At 55.7% G+C, this 17,083-nt stretch overlaps 1 long non-coding RNA gene across 2 annotated transcripts; it reads right to left on the reverse strand.

Annotated features, from left to right (window-relative positions):
* Positions 1-10,038: 10,038 nt before the first annotated feature.
* LOC121015591 (uncharacterized) lies at positions 10,039-17,083 on the reverse strand. 2 transcript variants are annotated; one of them, XR_005783879.1, is made up of 4 exons: positions 16,891-17,083; positions 12,147-12,351; positions 10,171-10,259; positions 10,039-10,076 (listed from the first exon to the last, which is right to left on the reverse strand). It is a non-coding gene; the product is annotated as an uncharacterized LOC121015591 (long non-coding RNA). The 2 variants fall into 2 exon arrangements; XR_005783878.1 differs by having other exon boundaries at positions 10,042-10,080.

Consider the following 17,083-nt stretch of genomic DNA (forward strand, 5'->3'; position numbering starts at 1 on the left):
CCCCCCCACCCTGTTACCTCAAGTCCCGCTCCGAGGATATTTATTCTACCCCCCCCCCGGCACTGGGGGTCACCGTGTGGCCCTCCTCCTGGGTGTACCCCTTCATCTCTTTGAGCTCAGAGAAGGCGTTGCCATCTCCCAACAGTCCCGCCAGCCCCTCCCGCCGTGTGCGCAGGACACCTTGGGTGGGGGGCAGGAAGGTCCCCGTTCATGTTTCAGACTCGTCCTGTCCCCTTCCTACGGCACGAAGAGCGTCTTTTCCTCTGTTCGCTCACCCTTCCGGGCGGTCCCAGTGCCTGCATTCTTGTCCCTGCCACTGTCTCTCCCCCACGTCCACCGACTTCCTGTCCGTCTGCCCCTGATGTCACTTGAATAAAAGCAGCCGTCACCCGCACATGTGCAGTTCACCCCCGGCTTCATTTCCTGCAGAGCAGGTCTCCGGGTTCTGAGACGGCTCTTGCCCGGGAGAGGAGGGGCGGGGGGCGGGGGGGGGGGGGGGTCCTCGCTGCAGCCCCCGAAGCGCCCGCCTGGCCGAGCTCCTAAAAGCTTAATGAGACGAGGGTTGGTTGGTTCCTCTCCCGCCTGCCCCGGGGCACGGGGACGGGGAAGGAGTGCTTAGGTTTTGGTGTTTTTATTGCGGCCCAGGAGGCAGAAGCCAAGAGGAGGAGGAACCAGGCCTAGTTGCGCCCCACCCGCTCCGCACATACTTCCAGCAGCTTCTCCTCGTGTGCTCTGGCCACAGCTGCTCACGTGTGCTGCAGCCCCTGTGCTCTGAGCAAAACCCCCTTTCCACGACAAGAGCCCCCCCTCCTTTCCTCCTTGCTGTCCGGGAACAGGGACAAAGCCTGGGGACGAGGGAACAGTACAGAGGCACCCGCCCTGACATCCTGCCCAGAAGCCCCTGCTGGGCACCCCCGGTTTGCCTGGCGGGTCTGTCTTCCGCTCCGTCACTCGGGATCTGTCTCGCTGTCACATCGTCTCCTTCCCGTAACGTGTCACAGCAGAGACTGGCGGTACTGCCACACTCTGAGTGACAGTGACACACACAGTGGATCCGGGTTCCCCCACACCGTCAGCCGTCACTGAAAAGCTCACACTCACCCGACGGCTCCAGCACCGGGTGCCACCGTGATGCTCCCCGGCAGCCGCGTGGGCTCAGCCGCGTGGAGCACGCGCTGGCTCGTCACGGTGGCTACTGTCACCAGGGCCTGTGTGGCGGGGCTCTTTGCAGGCACTTCTCACAGCAACTCCGCAGAGGGGAGCGCCCCGCCCCCGCCCTCTGCCGGGCAGGTGACAGAGCCGAGGCTCGGAGCTCTGGGTCACAGCCGGCAAGGGGCAGAGCATTGCTCTCAACTCGGGCCCACCCCCTCCGGGCTCACCTTCCCCCACCTCGTGTCTTATCTGAGAGCAACATTTCCACTTCCTTCAGCCCACCCTCTCGTGCCGCCCTCTTTCGAGCCCACTGCTCGATCCTCCCGGTGGCCCCTGACACGCCCCGGTTCATCACTGTCTTCCTGTCAATGGCCAATGTGACACAGAGGTACCTAGGTCCTATGGGGGAGTACACTCTCTTCAGGGACAATTTGACAACATCAGAAATGGGGAAAGAGAGGTCTTTCTACCAAACGGTGTTGGGACAGCTGAATATCCACGTACAAAAGAATGAAGACGGACCCCTACCTCATACCGTATACCAACATTGAAACAGATCATAAACCAAAATGTAACAGCTAAAACTATAGCATTCTTAGAAGGAAACGTAAATTTGCATGTAAATTTGCATGACATTGATCGGGCGATGGTTTCTGAAGACACCAGAAGCACCAGCACCAGCGGCAAGAATTAGATACACTGGAGCCTCAGCAAAGTCAAAAACTTGTGCTTTAAAGGACACCTTCAGGAAAATGCAGACAGGGGCACCTGGGTGGCTCAGTTGGTTGAGATCGGTTCAGGTCATGATCTCACTGTTCGTGGGATGGAACCCCGCCTTGCGCTCTGTGCTGACAGCACTGAGCCCGCTTGGGATTCTCTCTCTCCCTCTCTCTCTACCCCTCCCCTGCTTATGCTTTCTCTTGCTCTCAAAATAAATTGTCTTAGGGGTGCCTGGGTGACTCATTCGGTTAAGCATCAGACTCCGGCTCAGGTGATGATCATGCAGTTTGTGAGTTCGAGCCCTGTGTTGGGGCCCTACGCTGACGGCTCAGAGCCTGGAGCCTGCTTCGGATTCCGTGTCTCCCTCGCTCTCTGCCCCTCCCCCACTCACACTGTCTCTCAAAAAATAAAAATAATAAATCAACGCTAAAAAATAGTAAAATAAACTTTTAAAAAGTTGAAAAAAATGAAAGGACAACCCACAGAAAGGGAGAGAGATGTTTGCAAATCATTTGTCTTTTTTTTTTTTAATGCGTGTTTTTGATAGAGAGAAGCACCGGTGGGGGAGGGGCAGAGAGAAGGGGAGACACAGACTCCAAAGCAGGTTCCAGGCTCTGCGCTGACAGCACAGAACCTGACACGGGGCTCCGACCCACAAACCACGAGATCACGGCCTGAGCCAAAGTCAGACGCTTCACCGACAGCCACCCAGGCGCCCCACAAATTGTGTTATCTTGTAAGGGACTTATTTCAAAAATAAAAAGACAACCCAATTACATGGGCAATTTTGGTAGCCATTTCTGTAAAAAAGAGATGCAATTAGTTAATAAGCACATGAAAAGATGCTCAGCATCGTTAGTATTAGCGTAATGCAAATGAATTTTTTTTAATCTTTTATTATTTATCCTTGAGAGAGAGACAGTGTGTGAGCTGAGCGGGGAAGGAGCAGAGAGAGACACACAGAATGCGAAGCGGGCTCCAGGCTCCCAGCTGTCAGCACAGAGCCCGACGCGGGGCTCGAACCCACGGACCACGAGATCATGACCTGAGCCCAAGAGGGACGCTCAACCCACTGAGCCACCCAGGCGCCCCGCAAATGAAATCTTAATGAGATGCCACTTCATCCCCAACGAGGATGGCTGAAGTGAAACAGCTAACAACAAGGTTTGCTGAGGATGGGGAGAAACTGTAATTGCTATGGTGCCCGGGGGGTTGGAAAACGGTGGAGCCACTTTGGAAAACAATTTGGCGTCTCCTCGAAATGTCAAACATACGAGCCAGCAACTCGCCCTCCTGAGCACGTACCCGAGAGAACTGGAAGCCGATGTGGCCAGGAAAGTCTGGGCACAAATGCTCACCAGCTGATGAGCGGATGAAGAGAGGGCGATATATACGAAGGGAGTACCGTTTGGCCATCGAAGGGGATGAAGTCACGACACACGCTACCACACAGAGGGCACTTGAAAACACGCAAAGTGAAAGACACGAAAGGTCACGTATGTCTGATTCCATTTGTGTGAGGGTCCAGGACAGGCCAATCCACAGGAACAGAAAGTCGATCAGTGCGCCGGGGTCTGGCGAAAAGGGAGAACAGAGCGAGAGCTGGTGGGTGTGGGGTTTCTTTTAGGGGTGGTGAAAATGCTCTGTAATTAAGTAGTAAGGCTGAAATTCCTTTTTTTTTTTTTTTTACATTTATTCATTTTTCAAAGACAGAGAGAGAGCATGAGCAGGGGAGCGGCAGAGAGAGAGGGAGACACAGAATCCGAAGCAGGACCCAGGCTCCGAGCTGTCTGCACAGAGCCCGACGCGGGGCTCAAACCCATGAACCTTGAGATCGTGACCTGAGCCAAAGTTGGATGCTCAACCGACTGAGCCACCCAGACGCCCCTAAAGGTTGCAATTCTGGCCATAGTGAAACCACTCGATTTCATATCTTCAAAGGGTACATTTTATGGTATGTGAGTTATATATTTCAATAAAGCTGTACTTTTTTTTAATTTAAAAAAAAAATTTTTTTTTCAACGTTTATTTATTTATTTTGGGACAGAGAGAGACAGAGCATGAACGGGGGAGGGGCAGAGAGAGAGGGAGACATAGAATCGGAAACAGGCTCCAGGCTCTGAGCCATCAGCCCAGAGCCCGACGCGGGGCTCGAACTCACGGACCGCGAGATGGTGACCTGGCTGAAGTCGGACGCTTAACCGACTGCACCACCCAGGCGCCCCTGTACTTTTTTTTTAATGTCTACTTATTTTTGAGAGAGAGAGAGAGAGAGCAGGAGCAGGGGAGGGGCAGAGAGAGAAGGAGACAGAGAATCCAAAGCAGGCTCTGAGCTGACAGCACAAAGCCTGATGTGGGGCTCGAACCCCTCAACCGTGAGCCGGCCTGAGCTAACCAATGGAGCCACCCAGGCGCCCCCAAGCGGTTACTTTCTAAGGCTGTAATTGCACACACCCAGCAGGGATGCTTCCCGTGCATACACCTGGATGGGGCAAGGATTGTGCGTGGGGGCAGAGGACTGTGCGTGGGGGCAGAGCAGCCCCATGATGGGACATGGCACGGCCAACGGCGACAATGAGTACACACGAGCGGACTGGTGTGAAAAGCGGCCCCCGTGTGTGCTGTTCCGGACGATGCCCGGGGAACTCGGCGGTGGCCGCCTTCGGGGACTAGAATGGGGTGGGGGGGGAGTGTCTGTGCTGCTACTTTGATGAGCTTCCGTCACTCTCAGGAAGGGGAGAGCCAGCACACGCTGAGGACGAGCGTCCCTTGTTCCAGAGCGGCAGCTCCCCGCGGGCCCCACGAGCTGTTCCTTCTTGGCCCCCAGCCGCACGCAGAACCTGAGACCGAGCGCTCGGAAACTTACAGCCGGCCGGCAGGGGCCTAACCCCCGAATCTACAGAGCAAAAATGGAGCTTGTATTTCACGGGACTTTTTCGCTGCATTTTTCTAGTAACTAGCGTTTGTGGTATTTCCCAAAAATGTCGGTCCGGCGGCGCTGGGCTGGCTCAGCCGGTGGAGGTGCGGCTCTTGGTCTCGGGGTTGTGAGTTTGAGCCCCACGTGGGTGTGGAGCCTGCTTAAATAAGAAAAATAAAAATAAATCCAAAAGTTAAAAAAAAAAAAAATATGGGCGCCCGAGGGGCTCAGTCGGTTGGGCCTCCGACTTCAGATGTAGAGGCTCAGGTCACGATCTCACGGTTCCTGAGGTCGAGCCCCGCGTCGGGCTCTGTGCGGACGGCTCGGAGCCTGGAGCCTGCTTCGGATTCTGTGTCTCCCTCTCTCTCTGCCCCTCCCCTGCTCACGCTCTGTGTCTCTCTGTCTCAAAAAGAAACAAACATTTAAAAATAAATAAATGAAATTATTGTCGCTGTTTCCCAATTACATATTCATTGTAGAAAGTTTGGGAAATATTTACAAAGCAAAAAAGGGCCCATAACAATTCATGACACTGTCACAAAATGATAACCACTTGTAACATTTTGATGTCTTTTCTCCCAATCGTATTTGCAATTAGAACCACGCTATGCATCTTATTTTATAACCTGCTTTTTCTGTTTACATTGTAAACAGCCTCTCGTATATTTTTTTTAATGTTTATTTTTGAGACAGAGAGAGAGACAGAGCGCAAGCAGGGGAGGGGCAGAGAGAGGGAGGCACAGAATCCGAAACAGGCTCCAGGCTCCGAGCCGTCCGCACAGAGCCTGACGCGGGGCGCAAACCCACGAACCGAGAGATCGGGACCTGAGCCGAAGTTGGGCACTTAACCCACGGAGCCAGCCAGGTGCCCCCGCGCCTCCCACATTAAATGAGACAAACCAGGGGTGCCCGGCTCGTTCAGCAGGTGGAGCGTGTGACTCTGGATCTCAGGGTCGTGCGTTCAAGCCCCACACTGGGTGCAGAGATTACTTAAAAAGAAACAGCAACTATCTAGATGCTTTATGTTCTAGCAGACGAATGCTGTGTTACAAACCCTTTGCCTGTCGGCGTCGGTCTCTCTGGGTCTCCTCCTTTGGGGAGCTGATCCCCCTCCCTCCGCACAGCCGTGGGGCTAACAGCGGAACTGCCTCCCACCAGGACGTTGGGCTGAGGACTCCAGAGCAGACACTCAGACTTCCTTCCCCTCGGCCGTGGGAACTTGAATTCTGAACTCTGAGGGCGGCACCCAGGAAGCGAAGCCGGATGGGGCTGAGTCACCCGCTGGCAGCACCCTGCAGGGACGGCCACCAGCTTCTGGGGGGGTCAGACCGTCACCTCTCCCGGGTCAAGTCGCTCTGCTCCAGACAAGCCTGGAAGCCTTTCGTCACCTCTTGCTTGACGTTCCTCTCCTGCGAACCAAGACTGCTTTCCCGATTCGTCCTGGCACCTAGATCCGCGTGCCCGTGTGTATCTCCTTGGACTGTTTCTGCTTCGCAGGGTGTGCACTTTATAAAGGATCTTCTTACCTGCAGCCAAGCGTCCAGAAATCCTGTGCCAACTCACAGAAAGAGGGCACAGGAGGCGAGAGGAAGGGGTGCGCGCCGGGGTCAGCCGTCCAGAGTCCAGAAAGGAGCCCAGCCTGACTCCTGCGAATCAACAGAACCCGCCCTCGCCGGGTCTTGTGAAACCCGTCCACTGCCTTTCCGCCAGGGAGGCATAAGAGGACTCCTTTCTCTGCGGGGAACACACACGTTTAAGAAGGACGGCTTGCCAGATGCAGCGTGGGACCCTGGACTGGATCCTGGGACGGGAAAAAAAGGGCCGTTAACGGGAACACCGGTGACACTGAGCCCTGGAGTTGGGTTGGTCAATCCTGGTTTCCTCGTGTTGACAGATGGACCGCAGCGACGCAGGGCGCTAACCTCGGGGAGACCGGGGAGTGCTGTCCGGGAACTCTCTGTCCTGCTTTTGCAACCTTTCTGTAAATGTGACGCTGCGCCCAAATTGAAAGTTGACTTAAAACGACAGTTTGCACCAGTTTGTAGTCCCGCCGAAAGGGCACAGAAGCGCTAGTCTTACCGCAGCCCTGCCAGCGGCAAGTATTTTTAAGAAATTCAGTCCTTCGACAAATATTTAGTAAGTGCCTGAGACGGCGAGGCCACGTGGCACGCTACACTGCCACGCGCTCCGTGGCCTCGCGATCTCAGGCACTTGGGACGCACGGCAAACAAAGCCAGCCTGAATCAGTGTCCTCGCGGAGCAGACGGTGGGGGCGGGGGGGGACAGATACTCCGGTATGTCCAAAGCAGTAAGTGTTCAGCAAAACGGAAAGAGCAGAACAAGGGACATCCCGGGTGACGCACGGGGATGGGGGGGCTGCAATTTTAAATGGCGTGATCAGGAGGGGCTTCCCGGCGGAAAAGACATCTCAGCACTGACAAGGAGGGAGAGGTAAGCCGTGGGGACGCCCGGAGGAAAGGTGGTGACACAGACCACGTGTGGCCTTCCAGGTGCCAAACAGGTTGGGGCAGAGCCCCCCCCCCCCCCCCCCCCCCCCCCCCCCCCCCCCCCCCGCCGTGCTTACTCTGCTTAGTCTCCCAGCCTGGTGCAGTTAGGCGGGGTCGTGCCACCGGCCCGGCCACGGAAACGGGAGTGGAAACGCACCAAGTTACCTTCGGGCTCAGGCAATACAAGTCCCGCTTGTGATTCTCTAGTCTTCCTTTCCCTGGTGTGGCATCTGTGCTCCAGGGGGAACAGTGACGACAGCCCTGGAGCCTCCGTCAGCCTGGGACCCGCCGTGTGACCCGTGTCCTGAGCCCAGTCACCGGCCGGTAGCACCCTACAGAGACAGCCACTGTCTGGCACTGAGACTTTTTTTTCTTTTCGTTTGTTTATTAATTAATCAATTAATTAATTAATAGTCATCTCTGTGCCCAGTAATCTCTGGCTCAAACCCACGACCCTGAGATTAAGAGTCGCACACTCCCAGGGCGCTCAGCAGGTGAAGCATCCGACTTCGGCTCCGGTCATGATCTCACGGTCCGTGAGTTCGAGCCCCGCGTCGGGCTGTGTGTGGACAGCTCGGAGCCTGGAGCCCACTTCGGATTCTGTGTCTCCCTCTCTCTCTGCCCCTCCCCTGCTCACATGCTGTCTCTCTCTCTCAAAAATATAACAAAAACATTAAAAAAAAAAAAAAAAAGAGTCGCACAGTCCCCTGACTGGGTCAGCCGGGTGCCCCCAGGCACTGAGGCTCTTGCTCTGGGATTGGGGCACCTCTCACTGGAGCACAGCTTAGCTCATGGCCTGACACAGAAGGCCCAGCTTTTACCGCATCAACTGAGTCCGCTGTTCGTTTGAAAAACACAAGCATCGCTGTTTACCTTTAATTTCCTTGATAATTACTGAACGTAGGAGACTGTATTTTTCTGTCTTTAAAAAAAAATTTTTTTTTAATGTTTATTTATTTCTGAGACAGAGAGAGACAGAGCATGAGTCGGGGAGGGGCAGAGAGAGAGGGAGACACAGAATCGGAAGCAGGCTCCAGGCTCTGAGCTGTCAGCACAGAGCCCGACGCGGGGCTCGAACTCACGGACCGTGAGATCATGACCTGAGCCGAAGTCGGACGCTTAACCGACTGAGCCACCCGGGTGCCCCAACGGACTGTATCTTCTAAGGTGGACAGGACAGAATCCCCGTGCCCGTGCGCTTGCTGTGACAGCAGCACGGCTGCCACTGAGAGGCGACATCGGTGCTCCCTCCCCTCGAATCTGTATTCACCCTGAGAGCGAGGTTGTTGACTTCTACAGCAACGTCGTCAGAAATGTGGTGACTGGGGCGCCTGGGTGGCGCAGTCGGTTAAGCGTCCGACTTCAGCCAGGTCACGATCTCGCGGTCCATGAGTTCGAGCCCCGCGTCGGGCTCTGGGCTGATGGCTCAGAGCCTGGAGCCTGTTTCCGATTCTGTGTCTCCCTCTCTCTCTGCCCCTCCCCCGTTCCTGCTCTGTCTCTCTCTGTCCCAAAAATAAATAAACGTTGAAAAAAAAAATTAAAAATAAATTAAAAAAAAAAAAAAAGAAAGAAATGTGGTGACTTCTGTCTGGTCCTGGGGGACATCCTCTTTTGGAAGCCTCCGGTCACGCGGTGAAGAAGACGAGGTCTCGTGCAGAAGCGTCAGTGTCCAAGGACGTTGGCGGTGGATGCCCCAGCTGACAACTGAGCGTGAGTGGAAGCCTCTGGGGGCCCTCCAGCCACCGGAGTGGCCCTGGGAGAGAGCCGCCCGGCTGAGCTCGGTCAGGCCCAGAACCATAATCATACCCATCACGTTGTTATTGTTGTTCTGAGCCACTACGTTTTAAGGCGGTTCGTTACATAGCAATACACAATCGCGAGGGTGGAGAGGAACATCTTCACTATTTTTATTTCATATATACAGACACACGTTTAAAGATTTTTTTAAAGTAGTCTGTGCCCCCAGCGTGGGGCTCGAACTCACAACCGGAGATCGAGTCGCTCGCTCCACTGCCAGCCAGGCGCCCCAATTTTTATCTAATACATTGAAGTCTTTTCACATCCTGACGCCATCTCCTCGACAGGACCCACTTTTCTCTTTCCACGTAAACGTGGGGAGCGGGACCCGGCCATGGAGGGACCTAGAGAGATGTCCCTCAAAGCTAACTCAGACCCGCTAACAAGATGTCCCGGCCGCAGCAGGCAATAAATGTTTGTTAAAGGAGTGAATCACGCTGTTCTCGGGGGCAGGGGTAGAGATGGCGGATGTTAGTCAAAGGGCACAACCTTCCGGTCAGGAGAGGAGCCAGTGCTGAGCGTGTAACTCACAGCGTGGTGACTACAGTTAGCGACACGTGATAGTTGCTGAGAGCAGGTCCTAAATGTCCTCCCCACGCACACCCGTGCGCACACGATGATGGTGTGAGGTTGTGGAATGTTAACTAACCCTACTATGGTGATCCTTTCTCAATAGGAATTCGCATCGAATTGTTACATTGCACACCTGAAATTGATATAATGTTATATGTCAATGATATCTCAATAACGCTGAAAAATAATAATAACTCTGTCCGCATTTCTGCATCTTACTTAAAATGTAACCAACCTGGGGCGCCGGGGTGGCTCAGTCGGTTAAGTGTCCCACTTCAGCTCAGGTCAGGATCTTGCAGTCAGTGAGTTCAAGTCCCGCGTCGGGCTCTGCGCTGACGGCTCGGAGCCTGGAGCCCGCTTCGGATTCTGTGTCTCCCTCTCTCTCTGCGCCTCCCCTGCTCACGCTCTGTCTCTCTGTCTCCCCAAAATAAATAAACATTAAAACAATTAAAATAAAATATAATAAATAATAAACAAAACAAAATAAAATAAAATATAACCAACCTGAGGCTACTGGCCGGCTCGGTCGGAAGAACCTCCAGCCCTTGATCTCGGGGTCGTGAGTTTGAGCCCCACATCGGGTGCAGAGATTACTAAAAAAAATAAACTAAAAAAAATGAATAAAACATAACCAACCTAATGAAATGCGTTCATGAAATTCAGATGCCTGGTGCCACAGTCTCCAGAAACACCAATCTATCAAACCTGTTATGATGAAGGGCTTACAGCCAACTTTTACCTGGTGTCTCTCCCTTTTTTCTTCCCTTTCCATTCAACAAAATAACGTACATATCATCTCCAAGTAAAAGACTCAAGTAATGCATACGAAGATAGACAGAAGACACCTGCACCCCACCCCCTCCACAGGTAAGCCTTGCTGATATTTTCGTACAGACCCTCTGGGGCCTTTTTTCTATATATTTGCATCCACGTGTGCAAACATACTGTGGCAGAGTGCGGTTTCCAGAAACGGGCAGGCCACTTCCTATCCCACCGCTCTTCCAAAACCTCGCCCTGTCCACCGGTGGAGGCTCCGTCCCCACCCGGGCGGGGCCCGTGACCGCCTCACTACCGTGGCCCAGAAGCGACACTAGGTCACTCCCAAGGCCAGGTCCTAAGAAGCAGGACCGACCTCCCGTGGCTCTCTGTGCTCAGACACGTCAATTCTGGAGCCCTGAGCCCCCCCCGCCCCCTCCCCCGGAAGGATTCTGAAGGCCCCGTGCTGGAAAGACCACAAGGACGGGCTAGACAGAGAAATCAGCAGAGCTTTTCTGGAGCCCGCCCGTCTGAGTGTTCCCAGCCCAAGTCCAGACACGTGAGGCCAAGAGGACGCCTTCACCCCCGACCTGGTCAGAACACGAGCCGCTGAGTGAAAACCACCCAGCGGAACCCAATCAATCCCGGAAACCGTAAGTCACTGTAACGACAGTTGCCATTCGGCGGGTCCGGCTCGGCTCCTCGCCCCGTGCGGGCCGTGCGGCCTTCCTTCTGCGGCAGAGACATTCCACAAGGCAGCACGGCGGGCGGGGAAGGGGGTTGCTTTGGTCCGGGGAGGGGGCTCCAAAGGAAGGCCTACTTGGGAGCCCGCTGTGCGAAACGAAGGAAGGAAGCTGCTGGGCCCTGCGTGGAGCTCCGGGAGGGCCCTTGACGAGCTCCTAGCCTTCGAGGCCACCCTTAAAGACCCCTGCCCTGTGCACAGAGTCCAAGCACCGGGCACAGCAGTGATGCTCTGTCTTCCCTCTTTCCCTGCGAGTCCACTACCCTATAACGGTACACCTGCTTCAGGCGCACGACCAGGCGAGGCCGCCTGTGGGTTCGGGGCACAGCGGCTGATCCCCATGTTGCACACAGGAAGTCACGGATGACTGGGCTGGGGAATCTGTTGTCATCCTTTCTAGAACTTCCATTCTCTTGTCTCCACTTTATTTATTTATTTTTTAAAAATGATTTGCCCAAAGTCATATGGGCTTTCTTTTTTTTTTTTTTAAGTTTATTTATTTTTTTGAGACAGAGAGAGACAGAGCATGAACGGGGGAGGGGCAGAGAAAGAGGGAGACACAGAATCGGAAGCAGGCTCCAGGCTCTGAGCCATCAGCCCAGAGCCCGACGCGGGGCTCGAACTCACGGTCCGTGAGATCATGACCTGAGCTGAAGTCGGACGCTTAACCGACTGAGCCACCCAGGGGCCCCTCTTGTCTCCACTTTAAATATCTGTCTTGGGGACGCCTGGGTGGCCCTATTGGTTAAGCATCCGACTTCAGCTCAGGTCATGATCTCGCGGTGCGTGAGTTCGAGCCCCACGTCAGGCTCTCTGCTGACAGTGTGGAGCCTGCTTGGGATTCGCTCTCTCCCTCTCTCTCTGCCCTTCCCCTGCTCTCTCACTCTCTCTCAAAATAAATAAACTTAAAAAAAATCTGTCTTAAAGGTGAGAAACAGGAATGGACATTGTGTCCCCTCTGTCACCTGTGGTCATTACTCACCCCTCCAGCAGAGGACAGCTTTCAGGCCCTTTCGTGATAACTCTTGCTTCATACATCGCTTCCCTGCTGCCCCCACCACGAGAGGGGGAGACACCTCAGAGACCTTCCACAAACCTCTGCGAGGCTCCCCCAAAGTACTGTTGTCACTCGGCCACCAGGTTTGCGTGGGCCTTTCAATGTGCCCTTGGTCACCCGCGATCTCCTCCTGCAGGGAAAGGAAGGGGAGGAGAATTATGGCAAGGCACCACACATAGCCCTATCTAACCTCTGCAGTTTTCCAGGAGTGTCACCTTCACGCTGAGGAAAGTGAAGCTCAGAGAGGGTCAGTGGCGTGCCTAAGGCCACACAGCTAGAAACGGCCGAGGTGGAACTCAATCTCCGGTCTGCCCGACCCAGCCTTCTGCACTGGCTTTCTCTAAACCTGAGCGATTCCGGGGTCCCCGTGTGACCACGCAGGGTTTCTGAGTGCCCGCTGCTTCTTTATTAGTTCACGGGGGTACTGCCTAACCATGCTCTGAGGTCTCCCCTCCCTCTGGGGTCCTGGGCCCCTCCAGTGTCCCTGTGACCACGTCGTCAGGGCAACAGGGAAAGTATTTTCTCCCTTGATCGTTTACGGGGCAACAGACAGGCCTGGCTTGGAATCCCAGAGCCATTTCCTGCTGTGTGACCATGAACATGGCTCTCCTCAACCTCTCTGAGCTTCTGTTTGGTCATCTGTACAGGGAGGATGAGGATTCAGACATCCGTGGGCTTGTGGTGCGATGCTGAGAACATATGCCTCATGCCTTCCGGGGTGCCCCCGTGAGGCGGGCATGAAAACAAAATGAGCCTGTACCCTTTTATTCCCAGGTTTTTCTCTTTCTCGTGGGTCAGCAACCAGGAGGCCCCTGCGTCTTCCCAGCAACACGGCCCTCGGGGGTCAGTCCGGAGGACATGCACTGGGGGGGGGGGGTCTCGCGACTTGCCAGCACTTATGGAGAGGAGGTGGCGAAGCACAGGCGGTCCCCTGCAGGGTTTGGGGACCATCCCGGGAGAGACCGCAGGTGCAGGGGGAGAGTCCACCGGGCCCACCTTTCGCCACTTCCCCAGGACCCCGGCACAGGTGCACAGCAAATGCTCGCCCCATGAAGGTGCGCTTTCTGGATGGGAGCTGAGTCCGTGGGGAGCCACCAGCCACGCGCGGGGGCGGTCGTGTGTCCACACTGTGGATGGCCTGAGCGGCTTCCTTAGCCTGGCAGGGATGCAGGTGTGTGGGCCACAGGGCTCCCTTTGATGGTGACCTCTGTCAATCTCCAGCCCGCCCCCAAATATGCTGAAAATAATAGATTAGAAACGATGAAATACGGTGGACAACACGAGCCTTGAGAGCACTTGGACTTCAGGCGGCCTCTCCTGTGGAGCCTGTCTCACCCAACCTGCCCCCCTCCAGCCGCGGCATCTCCATAGGGGAGCTACCTTCAACAGACAGGCAAGCCCTCCGCCCCTCCCATAACCAGTGAGAGATGCATACACTGTCTTTCGGCCCCTACCCCCAGCCCGGGCCCCGCCTGCCCTCAGAGAGAGTCCCACGGGGGCCGTGTGCAGTGGCAGCCCCCCGGAGAGGGGCCACACGCTTACACATTCATTAACACACTTACTGGGTGACAAGTGCGTCCCTCCTCTGCCGCTGTCAGGAGGACGATGGCAGAGGGAGCCTTGAGCTTTGTCCACCCACCCAGGCCTTCAGCGCGGTCTCCCCACCTCCCTGGCGCCTGCGGTCCTTGCCGGGGGCCCCCTCCCATGCCCTCCAGGTACACAGCCTCTGGTTGCTTAGCAACGGCCAGCCTCTTCCCCTACCTCAGCACCTTCCCCTGCAGCTCCAGTAGAGCCCAGGCAGGGGTGGGGGCAGGTTGGACTTCACAGGAACCGCTGCCAGGGAATGTGTGGGAACAAGCCCCCAGACAGGCGGAGGGTAAAGCCCAGGGCCCTCTTTAACACTTGGGTCCCACACGCTCTCTTGCAAAGTCCTGCCGGGCTCCGCCGCCCCCAGCTTCTGACAGGCTGCCGCTTCCCCTCCCACACTGGACCTCCCGCCGCCCCCCCCCACTTGTGTCCTGGGTCTCCGGTCTGCCCCTGTGGTCTCTTCCTCTCTTGGGGCTCAAAGCCCTAGTCCTCTTGTCCATCCTGTAAGTCTGCCTCCACCTGCATCTGTCCCAAGGGCAGGCCCGGCCTCTCCTTCGGCCCCTCCTGCTCAGGCTGAGCGAGGCCCAGTCCTAACAACCCCCCCCCCCACTACGCTCCCCAAGTTGCCATAGCAACTGTGGCCACACCCTTTGTTATCACCTCTCTAGGAAAGGCCTAAGTGGGGAGGGGGGATCCCAGAACAGACCCCCAGGGGTACCCTGCTTTCCGTACCTCCCACCGCCACCTGCAACCTGGGCTTCAGTTTCAATGGAAACTGACATTGAACTTCTTCTGGGCGACCAGAAGAGGATTAGGCCCAGAAAAACAAAGTCCCTGCTGCTTTCCCTCTGTCCCTTCAGCTACAATATCAGAGTCCCCAAGAGAAGCCCCTCAAGAAGCTCAGCACCTGTGACAGGAACCTGCCCCACCCAGAAAAGCGTCCCCCAGCCCCCCCACTGACAGAGTGCCCTCCAAGGGCCCAGTGTCCACCGCACTGTCCACCTGACTTGACCTCTTTACCTGCACTTCCTGCCACCCCACCCCCTCAGTCCTGGATGCTTGGGTCTGATAATAGGATCTGTGGGATAAGAACCAGGGCTAGGAAGCAGTGAGCGCACGCTTCCAGAGTGCGGGCTGGAGCCCGGCTCCCCGGCAGGACGGGCTGCCACAGAGCCGGAGATGCAGGGAGGGAGGCCTGGCCTCTGCCTTGTAGCAGAGGAAGCAGGCAAACAGCAGATGGAACTTTCAGGCAGGAGACCGGACCGAGTGACCTCACCCAAACCATGTGGCCCTGTTGGTAATGCAGCCTGGCGAGCCTCCCAGCTCTCCTGGGTCCCCAAGTAGGAGAGCTTTTTATAGTTCACTCCCCAACTTGGGTTTGAATAATTAAACAAGATGGACAGAAATAGCAGCTGGACAGCAAAGTTGGGTTATTTTGGGGTTTTCTGGAACACAGAATGCTCCTGGACAGCACCCTACCCCGGCAGGGGGTGGAGCCGGCGCCCAGGCAGCGGGGAGAGTCCTGTGGGGACCCATCCGTGCCCCTCGCGGTTCCTGAGCTGACAGGGTTGCTCTCCTCCAGAGGAGGGTCACCCCACTTCCTCCTGGTCTTCAGGGAAGGAGAGGGCTCTCAGAGCTCCTCCCCTGGCAGGAAGTTCCTTCTGTTGTCTGAACGCCCTTCTACTTCAGAGATGGTGACAGATATCGAAAATCAGATCGATAAGCAGCCAGGCCGAACCAGGATGAGGTGGCTCTTGCTCCTCTGGCCAGCGAGCTGGAATCAGGTGGTAGGAGGCCTTGTGCCCCCCTCACCCCCCACTATAACCGCGGGGAAGCTGTAGAAGGAATGAAGGTTGGGGTGGGGGATGGGAGGCAGAGCCGGGCACAGGACAGACAGGGCTCCGGAGAAGGAGAGGCCCAAGATGGACCCGTGTCTGGGCTAAGAGACTCTGAAGGGGCAAGAAACTCCCCTCGTCCAGCTCCATTTAGTGTCCTCTGCCCCTGGCAGCCCAGCCTGAGGGTCCCGGGTCAGGGTTCTAAGCAGCAGAGCTGGGGTGGGGAGGCCCCCTCAACTCTCCACTGCAGACCCATCATTTCTGGCTTGTTTGCATAATACTTTTGGTTCAACCACAGTGATTAGGGCCTCACCCCAACCTCTGCCACAGAGCTGAAAAGCTGGGGCACAGAGGGGGGCATTTGTAATGTTTTCTCCCTTTGGGTAACAGCTTCAGGGGTGGGTTTGGAGGTCAGATTTCAGGAAATACTGAAATCACTCATTCACTCATGTTTATTCACTCAGCAAACATTTTTAAATCACCAACCCTAAACCCTGCATGGTGTGGGTTCTGGGAATAAATTAGTGTGGCACGGTCCTCGCTCTCCATAAGCACACAGTTTGGTGGGGGAGGGAAGCATCCTAAAACGCACTCCCCACCATCATTGAGCGGCTTACAATGACACAGATACCGTGCAAGAGGGGCCGCCTCCTTCAATCCCGCTAACAAGTACGTGGTCCAAGCAGCATTAGCCCCATTTGACACTTAGCAGAGGTAAGATGAGCACACTTGTTCCAAAGTCCCTCAGCCAGTAAACAGTATAAAGGGGATTCGACCCCGTGTCTACATCACTCCAAGATCTGAGAGCTTCAGCACTGCCTCGTGGTTGCTAACGCAAGGAAGAAGACGCAGGTTCATTGAATGCTGTGGGCGGTCCGTCCTTAGCAGCTGGGACGCGCTAGCCCGCCGGTGGGGCATTCAGGGAGAGCCTCCTGAAGGAGGCGACTTTGCACTGGATCCCATTGGTTCTACAAATACCGAATACCTGCCTACCAGGAGCTTTGCTCTCCGTGCTGGAAATGCACCGTGCTGGAGATGCGGAGGAGAACGAGTTCCTTGCGTTGCGGACATGCGGGGCAGGGACGAAGGAAGGACTGACATTATAACTGGGCGAGTCTTAAGTGCCAGCCTCCTCTACCCTCAGAGCTGTTCTCCAGCGCTGCTCTCCCGGGCGCAAACCCCAACCTTCTGGGGAGTCTAGAGGAAACGCCTGGCCCTCCTACTCTGGGAAGGAGCACAACTCCTACCTGTCCTTCCTAACGTCTATCCTGCATGTCCTCTCGCTCCAACAGATTTCCCCACCTCTCATTTCATTCCTCCTTTCCAAGGCCAAACTCACAGCTGCGACCCTGCCGGCCGAAGGCGGCTGGCCCTTTAAGGCCACCTTCTTCCCCCCACGTGCCGTCTGGTTGGGCTGGCGACGCTGACGCACGCGTGACG

This window comes from Herpailurus yagouaroundi, unplaced genomic scaffold (genome assembly GCF_014898765.1).
Source record: "Herpailurus yagouaroundi ecotype Mexico unplaced genomic scaffold, PumYag 207, whole genome shotgun sequence".
In the NCBI taxonomy this organism is placed as follows: Eukaryota; Metazoa; Chordata; class Mammalia; order Carnivora; family Felidae; genus Herpailurus; species Herpailurus yagouaroundi.